A 12105-nucleotide genomic window follows, 5' to 3' on the forward strand; every position below is an offset into this window, starting at 1 on the left:
TTTTACACAGTCAGCAACCTTTTTGCATTTACATGCAATGGTAATTCCTTCCATGGAATTACATTTTCTAGTTTAATTTAATTGTGTTAAATTCAAATGCTATCATTATCAATTATAACACATGATTGACTGTAGGCTATACGATCTTTCTAGAGTCAAAACTCAATATCAAATCCATAACATTAGTAAAACATTTATTTGAAGTATTCTTGTGTACCAAAAAGTTGAGAAAATAAACTCTTCAGCAATTTGAGTAATTTCAGAGCCAAAATCAGTCTTAAGCTGACCCCTAGTGGTAAACAAAAATAGACATTCTGTAGAACTGGGCTACAGGAGTTGGCTAGCCCTAATTACGTCTACATTTTAATGTTTTCTTCATTTATCATGTTAATTCTCAGGCTAGGTCTACTACATAGGTGACAGGACTATGATTTTAAAATAGGCTAGGTTACTTTTTAAGTACATTTAAAGGCAGCAGTAATGGGTTTTTTTCCCATTCACTACAAACACCTGGGCAAAACAATTGAGAAAGACACCTGTGAAAGATTTTTTTTTTTTTTGGAAACTGACCAATAACTGAACCCCATCAAGGACAACAACCAATGCAAACACAACTAGGCTACTAAATAGTTTTTGTAATTCATTATTCCTTGAGAGATAACCATTCTGAAGAAACTGCAGAGAAGGAAGTCCAGAAGGTAGGCTATGTGTAACCCTCTGTTTATTAAGTTGTGATACAGGTCGTATGTTTTTAAAGTAGTCTACCTAGACAGTTTAAAATGCCTAATGTATAAGTCGTCTAGTAAAAGGGTTATTTCTGAATTATTAAAATAGACCTGTTTTTATCGACTCTGCATATTCTGAGCGGTATCCAAGGCGGCTCGGTAATTCTTAATTAGGCTTAAACTAATAGCCTGGAAAGTCATTGACAATTTAATGACAAATAAAAATGTCATAGGCCATTTACGGGATGTATGATTTATATGAAATACAACTAAAGCCATAGCCTATAGGCTACTTCATTAGATATTGTTAGAATAATGTGCCGCTGGCTACTATAGATTACCTACAATTTTGTCAATGCTTGCTGTTTGAATGAACTATATCATTTGATGTGGCAAGTTACATGTATTCAAAAGAGTATAATATTGAATTATTCGCGAACTATAGCTGGCTGTAGCCTATGAAGCATCTGATCAGATGAAGTTCACTAACATAGTTTTGTTAGCCTGGCCTACCCTACTCAAGCGATGCAACATTGAGAGGGAGCGGAAACACACACTATGTAGCCTAGGCCTAGCCTGGCCTATAACGTGGCCAGACTTGACAATAAATTAATATTGAATCTGAAATTGACTAGGCTACATATCTACTGTTTGTCTTGCTATTGGGAAATATTATCAAGCCTATGTTTACCTGTAGCCTAGGCCTGCTTTAGTGGTCTTGCATTGTAAACCACATTCTCCCCATTCAGCCCTAGACTGTTAATATCCCATGATCCTCATTGTGGTCTTCGTGTAGTTTTATAATTGATTTGATCCTAGGTTATGCTGTGGAAATTATTTTTAATCAACACTGTCTATGTTTTCAAAAAGAAGGCAGCCAACAACCTTCGCATGATGCCTTATGCTAAAACTCAGCAGCAGCTGCAATGTGTGGGATGCAACCAAAGGCCCGTGGCTAAGTCCTACACATTCGGGGAAGCAGTAGGGGCCACCTGGTCTCAAGCTGTAAGATGCGCGCTGACAGACGATTGATATTGAAGCAAAGGCCCGGTCCCTGCTGTTTCCCCCCTCCTTGCCTGTCGAAATTCAAAATGTACCCAACTGGAGCTGCCTTCATGACTTTGGAGGGCCGGGTGACCTCAGTAAGTTCATGACAGTAACGTGAATAAAGACTCTAGTGCTAAAATGACAAGATAGCATAAATCAATGTCATTTATATTGCATTAATTTATCTAAAACGTACAGGCAAATGAAACCAGGAACTTGATAATAGAATTAACAATTGCAAGCTGGGAGACAGTGGTTGTGTTTTGAGTTAAATGTTTGGTTTCAACAGATGCTGATATCACACACTGCAAAACTAAAATGTCTATGGGGTATTCTGTTGATATTCGTCATAAAGGCAAGTTTGGTCAGTTAGCCCACCATCAGCATGATGTTTAGCAATTGATCTTTATTCTTCCTTACAGCTCTCTCAAATTAGACAGGTCCGCCAAAGCGTAGTGCCATTTCCCATCCGGGACATGATACTGGTGAAGGGTGCACACAAAATAAATATATCACTGTGGCAATAAATGGCCCGGTCCCCAGTAGAAGATATGTGGTGGATTCGGTCAACCCATCTAAGGGTACATTCAAACTAAGCGTCTTTTTCTGATGAAAGAAGTTGTGCAGACTGTTTTCTCATCTTGAAAAAAAATCTGCCAGCGTTTTTATTCCAAAAGCATCCAGAAGCGTTTTTTATTGCGATAGGCAAAGTGACTAACGTACGTGTGGACACAAAATATCGCAAAAGAGAAAAATGGGATATACTATTGCTTTTAGTATGTTATGGCAAAGTTGTGAAGTCATGTCAAACATTTCCCAAAAGCTCAGACACCTAAAACGAGTCTCTCGACTGATATTCTGTCACCTTCACCATTTTTTACCTGACTGAGCTATCCAGGCTTCGAGAAAGCACCCAGCTCTGCACGAACGTGGCTGTAACTTTGCTCTTCCTAACGTACGTTGGTAAGTCAAGCACGGCGTGGCAAAGTTACAGCAAGCGAAATGTCTGCGGGTGCAACAGAGAATGGCTCTCCCTGCACTGAAAGCCTGCATTGCTCGAGGTTTCAACAGTAGATGCAGGGAGAAGTGGGAAAGTTTATCTGTGCAGCACCTGTGGGACCTCCTGGCGCAACGGTAGCGCGTCTGACTCCAGATCAGAAGGTTGCGTGTTCAAATCACGTCGGGGTCATAGAAATCACCGCTCAACTCTTTTCACCGTCCAACTCAGCGACAGCACTTTGGCTGAGAGGCAATTAGTGGGCCTGTGAATTTCAAGCCATTACTGAAAAGCGAAGGATTTCGGTGAAAAACACCAGTGTCCGCCACGGTGACTTTTACAGGCTTTGACGCGGAGAGTAGCAAAGAGTGCGCTAAGCAAGCGCTGACGGCCAGAGTAAATCGTTCAGCAGTCGGGCATTTCCTCCGCACCAGGGCGAAAGATGGCGTCGCCCGGCTGTAAAGAAATCGCCTGAACAGGGACTTGAACCCTGGACCCTCAGATTAAAAGTCTGATGCTCTACCGACTGAGCTATCCAGGCTTCGAGAGAGCACCCAGCTCTGCACGAACGTGGCTGTAACTTGGCTCTTCCTAACGTACGTTGGTAAGTCATGCACGGCGTGGCAAAGTTACAGCAAGCGAAACGTCTGCAGGTGCAACAGAGAATGGCTCCCCCTGCACTGAAAGCCTGCATTGCTCGAGGTTTCAATAGCAGATACAGGGAGAAGTGGGAAAGTTTATCTGTGGAGCACCTGTGGGACCTCGTGGCGCAACGGTAGCGCGTCTGACTCCAGATCAGAAGGTTGCGTGTTCAAATCACGTCGGGGTCATAGAAATCACCGCTCAACTCTTTTCACCGTCCAACTCAGCGACAGCACTTTGGCTGAAAGGCAATTAGTGGGCCTGTGAATTTCAAGCCATTACTGAAAAGCGAAGGATTTCGGTGAAAAACACCAGTGTCCGCCACGGTGACTTTTACAGGCTTTGACGCGGAGAGTAGCAAAGAGTGCGCTAAGCAAGCGCTGACGGCCAGAGTAAATCGTTCAGCAGTCGGGCATTTCCTCCGCACCAGGGCGAAAGATGGCGTCGCCCGGCTGTAAAGAAATCGCCTGAACAGGGACTTGAACCCTGGACCCTCAGATTAAAAGTCTGATGCTCTACCGACTGAGCTATCCAGGCTTCGAGAGAGCACCCAGCTCTGCACGAACGTGGCTGTAACTTGGCTCTTCCTAACGTACGTTGGTAAGTCATGCACGGCGTGGCAAAGTTACAGCAAGCGAAACGTCTGCAGGTGCAACAGAGAATGGCTCCCCCTGCACTGAAAGCCTGCATTGCTCGAGGTTTCAATAGCAGATACAGGGAGAAGTGGGAAAGTTTATCGGTGCAGCACCTGTGGGACCTCGTGGCGCAACGGTAGCGCGTCTGACTCCAGATCAGAAGGTTGCGTGTTCAAATCACGTCGGGGTCATAGAAATCACCGCTCAACTCTTTTCACCGTCCAACTCAGCGACAGCACTTTGGCTGAAAGGCAATTAGTGGGCCTGTGAATTTCAAGCCATTACTGAAAAGCGAAGGATTTCGGTGAAAAACACCAGTGTCCGCCACGGTGACTTTTACAGGCTTTGACGCGGAGAGTAGCAAAGAGTGCGCTAAGCAAGCGCTGACGGCCAGAGTAAATCGTTCAGCAGTCGGGCATTTCCTCCGCACCAGGGCGAAAGATGGCGTCGCCCGGCTGTAAAGAAATCGCCTGAACAGGGACTTGAACCCTGGACCCTCAGATTAAAAGTCTGATGCTCTACCGACTGAGCTATCCAGGCTTCGAGAGAGCACCCAGCTCTGCACGAACGTGGCTGTAACTTGGCTCTTCCTAACGTACGTTGGTAAGTCATGCACGGCGTGGCAAAGTTACAGCAAGCGAAACGTCTGCAGGTGCAACAGAGAATGGCTCCCCCTGCACTGAAAGCCTGCATTGCTCGAGGTTTCAATAGCAGATACAGGGAGAAGTGGGAAAGTTTATCGGTGCAGCACCTGTGGGACCTCGTGGCGCAACGGTAGCGCGTCTGACTCCAGATCAGAAGGTTGCGTGTTCAAATCACGTCGGGGTCATAGAAATCACCGCTCAACTCTTTTCACCGTCCAACTCAGCGACAGCACTTTGGCTGAAAGGCAATTAGTGGGCCTGTGAATTTCAAGCCATTACTGAAAAGCGAAGGATTTCGGTGAAAAACACCAGTGTCCGCCACGGTGACTTTTACAGGCTTTGACGCGGAGAGTAGCAAAGAGTGCGCTAAGCAAGCGCTGACGGCCAGAGTAAATCGTTCAGCAGTCGGGCATTTCCTCCGCACCAGGGCGAAAGATGGCGTCGCCCGGCTGTAAAGAAATCGCCTGAACAGGGACTTGAACCCTGGACCCTCAGATTAAAAGTCTGATGCTCTACCGACTGAGCTATCCAGGCTTCGAGAGAGCACCCAGCTCTGCACGAACGTGGCTGTAACTTGGCTCTTCCTAACGTACGTTGGTAAGTCATGCACGGCGTGGCAAAGTTACAGCAAGCGAAACGTCTGCAGGTGCAACAGAGAATGGCTCCCCCTGCACTGAAAGCCTGCATTGCTCGAGGTTTCAATAGCAGATACAGGGAGAAGTGGGAAAGTTTATCGGTGCAGCACCTGTGGGACCTCGTGGCGCAACGGTAGCGCGTCTGACTCCAGATCAGAAGGTTGCGTGTTCAAATCACGTCGGGGTCATAGAAATCACCGCTCAACTCTTTTCACCGTCCAACTCAGCGACAGCACTTTGGCTGAAAGGCAATTAGTGGGCCTGTGAATTTCAAGCCATTACTGAAAAGCGAAGGATTTCGGTGAAAAACACCAGTGTCCGCCACGGTGACTTTTACAGGCTTTGACGCGGAGAGTAGCAAAGAGTGCGCTAAGCAAGCGCTGACGGCCAGAGTAAATCGTTCAGCAGTCGGGCATTTCCTCCGCACCAGGGCGAAAGATGGCGTCGCCCGGCTGTAAAGAAATCGCCTGAACAGGGACTTGAACCCTGGACCCTCAGATTAAAAGTCTGATGCTCTACCGACTGAGCTATCCAGGCTTCGAGAGAGCACCCAGCTCTGCACGAACGTGGCTGTAACTTGGCTCTTCCTAACGTACGTTGGTAAGTCATGCACGGCGTGGCAAAGTTACAGCAAGCGAAACGTCTGCAGGTGCAACAGAGAATGGCTCCCCCTGCACTGAAAGCCTGCATTGCTCGAGGTTTCAATAGCAGATACAGGGAGAAGTGGGAAAGTTTATCGGTGCAGCACCTGTGGGACCTCGTGGCGCAACGGTAGCGCGTCTGACTCCAGATCAGAAGGTTGCGTGTTCAAATCACGTCGGGGTCATAGAAATCACCGCTCAACTCTTTTCACCGTCCAACTCAGCGACAGCACTTTGGCTGAAAGGCAATTAGTGGGCCTGTGAATTTCAAGCCATTACTGAAAAGCGAAGGATTTCGGTGAAAAACACCAGTGTCCGCCACGGTGACTTTTACAGGCTTTGACGCGGAGAGTAGCAAAGAGTGCGCTAAGCAAGCGCTGACGGCCAGAGTAAATCGTTCAGCAGTCGGGCATTTCCTCCGCACCAGGGCGAAAGATGGCGTCGCCCGGCTGTAAAGAAATCGCCTGAACAGGGACTTGAACCCTGGACCCTCAGATTAAAAGTCTGATGCTCTACCGACTGAGCTATCCAGGCTTCGAGAGAGCACCCAGCTCTGCACGAACGTGGCTGTAACTTGGCTCTTCCTAACGTACGTTGGTAAGTCATGCACGGCGTGGCAAAGTTACAGCAAGCGAAACGTCTGCAGGTGCAACAGAGAATGGCTCCCCCTGCACTGAAAGCCTGCATTGCTCGAGGTTTCAATAGCAGATACAGGGAGAAGTGGGAAAGTTTATCGGTGCAGCACCTGTGGGACCTCGTGGCGCAACGGTAGCGCGTCTGACTCCAGATCAGAAGGTTGCGTGTTCAAATCACGTCGGGGTCATAGAAATCACCGCTCAACTCTTTTCACCGTCCAACTCAGCGACAGCACTTTGGCTGAAAGGCAATTAGTGGGCCTGTGAATTTCAAGCCATTACTGAAAAGCGAAGGATTTCGGTGAAAAACACCAGTGTCCGCCACGGTGACTTTTACAGGCTTTGACGCGGAGAGTAGCAAAGAGTGCGCTAAGCAAGCGCTGACGGCCAGAGTAAATCGTTCAGCAGTCGGGCATTTCCTCCGCACCAGGGCGAAAGATGGCGTCGCCCGGCTGTAAAGAAATCGCCTGAACAGGGACTTGAACCCTGGACCCTCAGATTAAAAGTCTGATGCTCTACCGACTGAGCTATCCAGGCTTCGAGAGAGCACCCAGCTCTGCACGAACGTGGCTGTAACTTGGCTCTTCCTAACGTACGTTGGTAAGTCATGCACGGCGTGGCAAAGTTACAGCAAGCGAAACGTCTGCAGGTGCAACAGAGAATGGCTCCCCCTGCACTGAAAGCCTGCATTGCTCGAGGTTTCAATAGCAGATACAGGGAGAAGTGGGAAAGTTTATCGGTGCAGCACCTGTGGGACCTCGTGGCGCAACGGTAGCGCGTCTGACTCCAGATCAGAAGGTTGCGTGTTCAAATCACGTCGGGGTCATAGAAATCACCGCTCAACTCTTTTCACCGTCCAACTCAGCGACAGCACTTTGGCTGAAAGGCAATTAGTGGGCCTGTGAATTTCAAGCCATTACTGAAAAGCGAAGGATTTCGGTGAAAAACACCAGTGTCCGCCACGGTGACTTTTACAGGCTTTGACGCGGAGAGTAGCAAAGAGTGCGCTAAGCAAGCGCTGACGGCCAGAGTAAATCGTTCAGCAGTCGGGCATTTCCTCCGCACCAGGGCGAAAGATGGCGTCGCCCGGCTGTAAAGAAATCGCCTGAACAGGGACTTGAACCCTGGACCCTCAGATTAAAAGTCTGATGCTCTACCGACTGAGCTATCCAGGCTTCGAGAGAGCACCCAGCTCTGCACGAACGTGGCTGTAACTTGGCTCTTCCTAACGTACGTTGGTAAGTCATGCACGGCGTGGCAAAGTTACAGCAAGCGAAACGTCTGCAGGTGCAACAGAGAATGGCTCCCCCTGCACTGAAAGCCTGCATTGCTCGAGGTTTCAATAGCAGATACAGGGAGAAGTGGGAAAGTTTATCGGTGCAGCACCTGTGGGACCTCGTGGCGCAACGGTAGCGCGTCTGACTCCAGATCAGAAGGTTGCGTGTTCAAATCACGTCGGGGTCATAGAAATCACCGCTCAACTCTTTTCACCGTCCAACTCAGCGACAGCACTTTGGCTGAAAGGCAATTAGTGGGCCTGTGAATTTCAAGCCATTACTGAAAAGCGAAGGATTTCGGTGAAAAACACCAGTGTCCGCCACGGTGACTTTTACAGGCTTTGACGCGGAGAGTAGCAAAGAGTGCGCTAAGCAAGCGCTGACGGCCAGAGTAAATCGTTCAGCAGTCGGGCATTTCCTCCGCACCAGGGCGAAAGATGGCGTCGCCCGGCTGTAAAGAAATCGCCTGAACAGGGACTTGAACCCTGGACCCTCAGATTAAAAGTCTGATGCTCTACCGACTGAGCTATCCAGGCTTCGAGAGAGCACCCAGCTCTGCACGAACGTGGCTGTAACTTGGCTCTTCCTAACGTACGTTGGTAAGTCATGCACGGCGTGGCAAAGTTACAGCAAGCGAAACGTCTGCAGGTGCAACAGAGAATGGCTCCCCCTGCACTGAAAGCCTGCATTGCTCGAGGTTTCAATAGCAGATACAGGGAGAAGTGGGAAAGTTTATCTGTGGAGCACCTGTGGGACCTCGTGGCGCAACGGTAGCGCGTCTGACTCCAGATCAGAAGGTTGCGTGTTCAAATCACGTCGGGGTCATAGAAATCACCGCTCAACTCTTTTCACCGTCCAACTCAGCGACAGCACTTTGGCTGAAAGGCAATTAGTGGGCCTGTGAATTTCAAGCCATTACTGAAAAGCGAAGGATTTCGGTGAAAAACACCAGTGTCCGCCACGGTGACTTTTACAGGCTTTGACGCGGAGAGTAGCAAAGAGTGCGCTAAGCAAGCGCTGACGGCCAGAGTAAATCGTTCAGCAGTCGGGCATTTCCTCCGCACCAGGGCGAAAGATGGCGTCGCCCGGCTGTAAAGAAATCGCCTGAACAGGGACTTGAACCCTGGACCCTCAGATTAAAAGTCTGATGCTCTACCGACTGAGCTATCCAGGCTTCGAGAGAGCACCCAGCTCTGCACGAACGTGGCTGTAACTTGGCTCTTCCTAACGTACGTTGGTAAGTCATGCACGGCGTGGCAAAGTTACAGCAAGCGAAACGTCTGCAGGTGCAACAGAGAATGGCTCCCCCTGCACTGAAAGCCTGCATTGCTCGAGGTTTCAATAGCAGATACAGGGAGAAGTGGGAAAGTTTATCGGTGCAGCACCTGTGGGACCTCGTGGCGCAACGGTAGCGCGTCTGACTCCAGATCAGAAGGTTGCGTGTTCAAATCACGTCGGGGTCATAGAAATCACCGCTCAACTCTTTTCACCGTCCAACTCAGCGACAGCACTTTGGCTGAAAGGCAATTAGTGGGCCTGTGAATTTCAAGCCATTACTGAAAAGCGAAGGATTTCGGTGAAAAACACCAGTGTCCGCCACGGTGACTTTTACAGGCTTTGACGCGGAGAGTAGCAAAGAGTGCGCTAAGCAAGCGCTGACGGCCAGAGTAAATCGTTCAGCAGTCGGGCATTTCCTCCGCACCAGGGCGAAAGATGGCGTCGCCCGGCTGTAAAGAAATCGCCTGAACAGGGACTTGAACCCTGGACCCTCAGATTAAAAGTCTGATGCTCTACCGACTGAGCTATCCAGGCTTCGAGAGAGCACCCAGCTCTGCACGAACGTGGCTGTAACTTGGCTCTTCCTAACGTACGTTGGTAAGTCATGCACGGCGTGGCAAAGTTACAGCAAGCGAAACGTCTGCAGGTGCAACAGAGAATGGCTCCCCCTGCACTGAAAGCCTGCATTGCTCGAGGTTTCAATAGCAGATACAGGGAGAAGTGGGAAAGTTTATCTGTGGAGCACCTGTGGGACCTCGTGGCGCAACGGTAGCGCGTCTGACTCCAGATCAGAAGGTTGCGTGTTCAAATCACGTCGGGGTCATAGAAATCACCGCTCAACTCTTTTCACCGTCCAACTCAGCGACAGCACTTTGGCTGAAAGGCAATTAGTGGGCCTGTGAATTTCAAGCCATTACTGAAAAGCGAAGGATTTCGGTGAAAAACACCAGTGTCCGCCACGGTGACTTTTACAGGCTTTGACGCGGAGAGTAGCAAAGAGTGCGCTAAGCAAGCGCTGACGGCCAGAGTAAATCGTTCAGCAGTCGGGCATTTCCTCCGCACCAGGGCGAAAGATGGCGTCGCCCGGCTGTAAAGAAATCGCCTGAACAGGGACTTGAACCCTGGACCCTCAGATTAAAAGTCTGATGCTCTACCGACTGAGCTATCCAGGCTTCGAGAGAGCACCCAGCTCTGCACGAACGTGGCTGTAACTTGGCTCTTCCTAACGTACGTTGGTAAGTCATGCACGGCGTGGCAAAGTTACAGCAAGCGAAACGTCTGCAGGTGCAACAGAGAATGGCTCCCCCTGCACTGAAAGCCTGCATTGCTCGAGGTTTCAATAGCAGATACAGGGAGAAGTGGGAAAGTTTATCTGTGGAGCACCTGTGGGACCTCGTGGCGCAACGGTAGCGCGTCTGACTCCAGATCAGAAGGTTGCGTGTTCAAATCACGTCGGGGTCATAGAAATCACCGCTCAACTCTTTTCACCGTCCAACTCAGCGACAGCACTTTGGCTGAAAGGCAATTAGTGGGCCTGTGAATTTCAAGCCATTACTGAAAAGCGAAGGATTTCGGTGAAAAACACCAGTGTCCGCCACGGTGACTTTTACAGGCTTTGACGCGGAGAGTAGCAAAGAGTGCGCTAAGCAAGCGCTGACGGCCAGAGTAAATCGTTCAGCAGTCGGGCATTTCCTCCGCACCAGGGCGAAAGATGGCGTCGCCCGGCTGTAAAGAAATCGCCTGAACAGGGACTTGAACCCTGGACCCTCAGATTAAAAGTCTGATGCTCTACCGACTGAGCTATCCAGGCTTCGAGAGAGCACCCAGCTCTGCACGAACGTGGCTGTAACTTGGCTCTTCCTAACGTACGTTGGTAAGTCATGCACGGCGTGGCAAAGTTACAGCAAGCGAAACGTCTGCAGGTGCAACAGAGAATGGCTCCCCCTGCACTGAAAGCCTGCATTGCTCGAGGTTTCAATAGCAGATACAGGGAGAAGTGGGAAAGTTTATCGGTGCAGCACCTGTGGGACCTCGTGGCGCAACGGTAGCGCGTCTGACTCCAGATCAGAAGGTTGCGTGTTCAAATCACGTCGGGGTCATAGAAATCACCGCTCAACTCTTTTCACCGTCCAACTCAGCGACAGCACTTTGGCTGAAAGGCAATTAGTGGGCCTGTGAATTTCAAGCCATTACTGAAAAGCGAAGGATTTCGGTGAAAAACACCAGTGTCCGCCACGGTGACTTTTACAGGCTTTGACGCGGAGAGTAGCAAAGAGTGCGCTAAGCAAGCGCTGACGGCCAGAGTAAATCGTTCAGCAGTCGGGCATTTCCTCCGCACCAGGGCGAAAGATGGCGTCGCCCGGCTGTAAAGAAATCGCCTGAACAGGGACTTGAACCCTGGACCCTCAGATTAAAAGTCTGATGCTCTACCGACTGAGCTATCCAGGCTTCGAGAGAGCACCCAGCTCTGCACGAACGTGGCTGTAACTTGGCTCTTCCTAACGTACGTTGGTAAGTCATGCACGGCGTGGCAAAGTTACAGCAAGCGAAACGTCTGCAGGTGCAACAGAGAATGGCTCCCCCTGCACTGAAAGCCTGCATTGCTCGAGGTTTCAATAGCAGATACAGGGAGAAGTGGGAAAGTTTATCGGTGCAGCACCTGTGGGACCTCGTGGCGCAACGGTAGCGCGTCTGACTCCAGATCAGAAGGTTGCGTGTTCAAATCACGTCGGGGTCATAGAAATCACCGCTCAACTCTTTTCACCGTCCAACTCAGCGACAGCACTTTGGCTGAAAGGCAATTAGTGGGCCTGTGAATTTCAAGCCATTACTGAAAAGCGAAGGATTTCGGTGAAAAACACCAGTGTCCGCCACGGTGACTTTTACAGGCTTTGACGCGGAGAGTAGCAAAGAGTGCGCTAAGCAAGCGCTGACGGCCAGAGTAAATCG

At 49.6% G+C, this 12105-nt stretch overlaps 17 non-coding genes across 17 annotated transcripts; 14 read left to right on the forward strand and 3 right to left on the reverse strand.

The window, feature by feature from the left end:
- Nucleotides 1–3237: 3237 nt before the first annotated feature.
- Nucleotides 3238–3310, reverse strand: trnak-uuu (transfer RNA lysine (anticodon UUU)). Its single transcript has one exon. It is a non-coding gene; the product is annotated as a tRNA-Lys (tRNA).
- A 217-nt stretch (nt 3311–3527) lies between these two features.
- On the forward strand, nt 3528–3599 carry trnaw-cca (transfer RNA tryptophan (anticodon CCA)). The gene has a single exon. It is a non-coding gene; the product is annotated as a tRNA-Trp (tRNA).
- Nucleotides 3600–3875: 276 nt separating this feature from the next.
- On the reverse strand, nt 3876–3948 carry trnak-uuu (transfer RNA lysine (anticodon UUU)). The gene has a single exon. It is a non-coding gene; the product is annotated as a tRNA-Lys (tRNA).
- Nucleotides 3949–4165: 217 nt separating this feature from the next.
- On the forward strand, nt 4166–4237 carry trnaw-cca (transfer RNA tryptophan (anticodon CCA)). The gene has a single exon. It is a non-coding gene; the product is annotated as a tRNA-Trp (tRNA).
- Nucleotides 4238–4513: 276 nt separating this feature from the next.
- trnak-uuu (transfer RNA lysine (anticodon UUU)) lies at nt 4514–4586 on the reverse strand. Its single transcript has one exon. It is a non-coding gene; the product is annotated as a tRNA-Lys (tRNA).
- Nucleotides 4587–4803: 217 nt separating this feature from the next.
- On the forward strand, nt 4804–4875 carry trnaw-cca (transfer RNA tryptophan (anticodon CCA)). The gene has a single exon. It is a non-coding gene; the product is annotated as a tRNA-Trp (tRNA).
- Nucleotides 4876–5441: 566 nt separating this feature from the next.
- trnaw-cca (transfer RNA tryptophan (anticodon CCA)) lies at nt 5442–5513 on the forward strand. The gene has a single exon. It is a non-coding gene; the product is annotated as a tRNA-Trp (tRNA).
- Nucleotides 5514–6079: 566 nt separating this feature from the next.
- On the forward strand, nt 6080–6151 carry trnaw-cca (transfer RNA tryptophan (anticodon CCA)). The gene has a single exon. It is a non-coding gene; the product is annotated as a tRNA-Trp (tRNA).
- Nucleotides 6152–6717: 566 nt separating this feature from the next.
- On the forward strand, nt 6718–6789 carry trnaw-cca (transfer RNA tryptophan (anticodon CCA)). The gene has a single exon. It is a non-coding gene; the product is annotated as a tRNA-Trp (tRNA).
- Nucleotides 6790–7355: 566 nt separating this feature from the next.
- Nucleotides 7356–7427, forward strand: trnaw-cca (transfer RNA tryptophan (anticodon CCA)). The gene has a single exon. It is a non-coding gene; the product is annotated as a tRNA-Trp (tRNA).
- A 566-nt stretch (nt 7428–7993) lies between these two features.
- Nucleotides 7994–8065, forward strand: trnaw-cca (transfer RNA tryptophan (anticodon CCA)). Its single transcript has one exon. It is a non-coding gene; the product is annotated as a tRNA-Trp (tRNA).
- Nucleotides 8066–8631: 566 nt separating this feature from the next.
- On the forward strand, nt 8632–8703 carry trnaw-cca (transfer RNA tryptophan (anticodon CCA)). Its single transcript has one exon. It is a non-coding gene; the product is annotated as a tRNA-Trp (tRNA).
- A 566-nt stretch (nt 8704–9269) lies between these two features.
- On the forward strand, nt 9270–9341 carry trnaw-cca (transfer RNA tryptophan (anticodon CCA)). Its single transcript has one exon. It is a non-coding gene; the product is annotated as a tRNA-Trp (tRNA).
- A 566-nt stretch (nt 9342–9907) lies between these two features.
- trnaw-cca (transfer RNA tryptophan (anticodon CCA)) lies at nt 9908–9979 on the forward strand. The gene has a single exon. It is a non-coding gene; the product is annotated as a tRNA-Trp (tRNA).
- Nucleotides 9980–10545: 566 nt separating this feature from the next.
- On the forward strand, nt 10546–10617 carry trnaw-cca (transfer RNA tryptophan (anticodon CCA)). The gene has a single exon. It is a non-coding gene; the product is annotated as a tRNA-Trp (tRNA).
- Nucleotides 10618–11183: 566 nt separating this feature from the next.
- On the forward strand, nt 11184–11255 carry trnaw-cca (transfer RNA tryptophan (anticodon CCA)). Its single transcript has one exon. It is a non-coding gene; the product is annotated as a tRNA-Trp (tRNA).
- A 566-nt stretch (nt 11256–11821) lies between these two features.
- On the forward strand, nt 11822–11893 carry trnaw-cca (transfer RNA tryptophan (anticodon CCA)). Its single transcript has one exon. It is a non-coding gene; the product is annotated as a tRNA-Trp (tRNA).
- The last annotated feature ends 212 nt before the right edge of the window (nt 11894–12105 follow it).

Source organism: Sardina pilchardus, chromosome 5, assembly GCF_963854185.1.
Source record: "Sardina pilchardus chromosome 5, fSarPil1.1, whole genome shotgun sequence".
In the NCBI taxonomy this organism is placed as follows: domain Eukaryota; kingdom Metazoa; phylum Chordata; class Actinopteri; order Clupeiformes; family Clupeidae; genus Sardina; species Sardina pilchardus.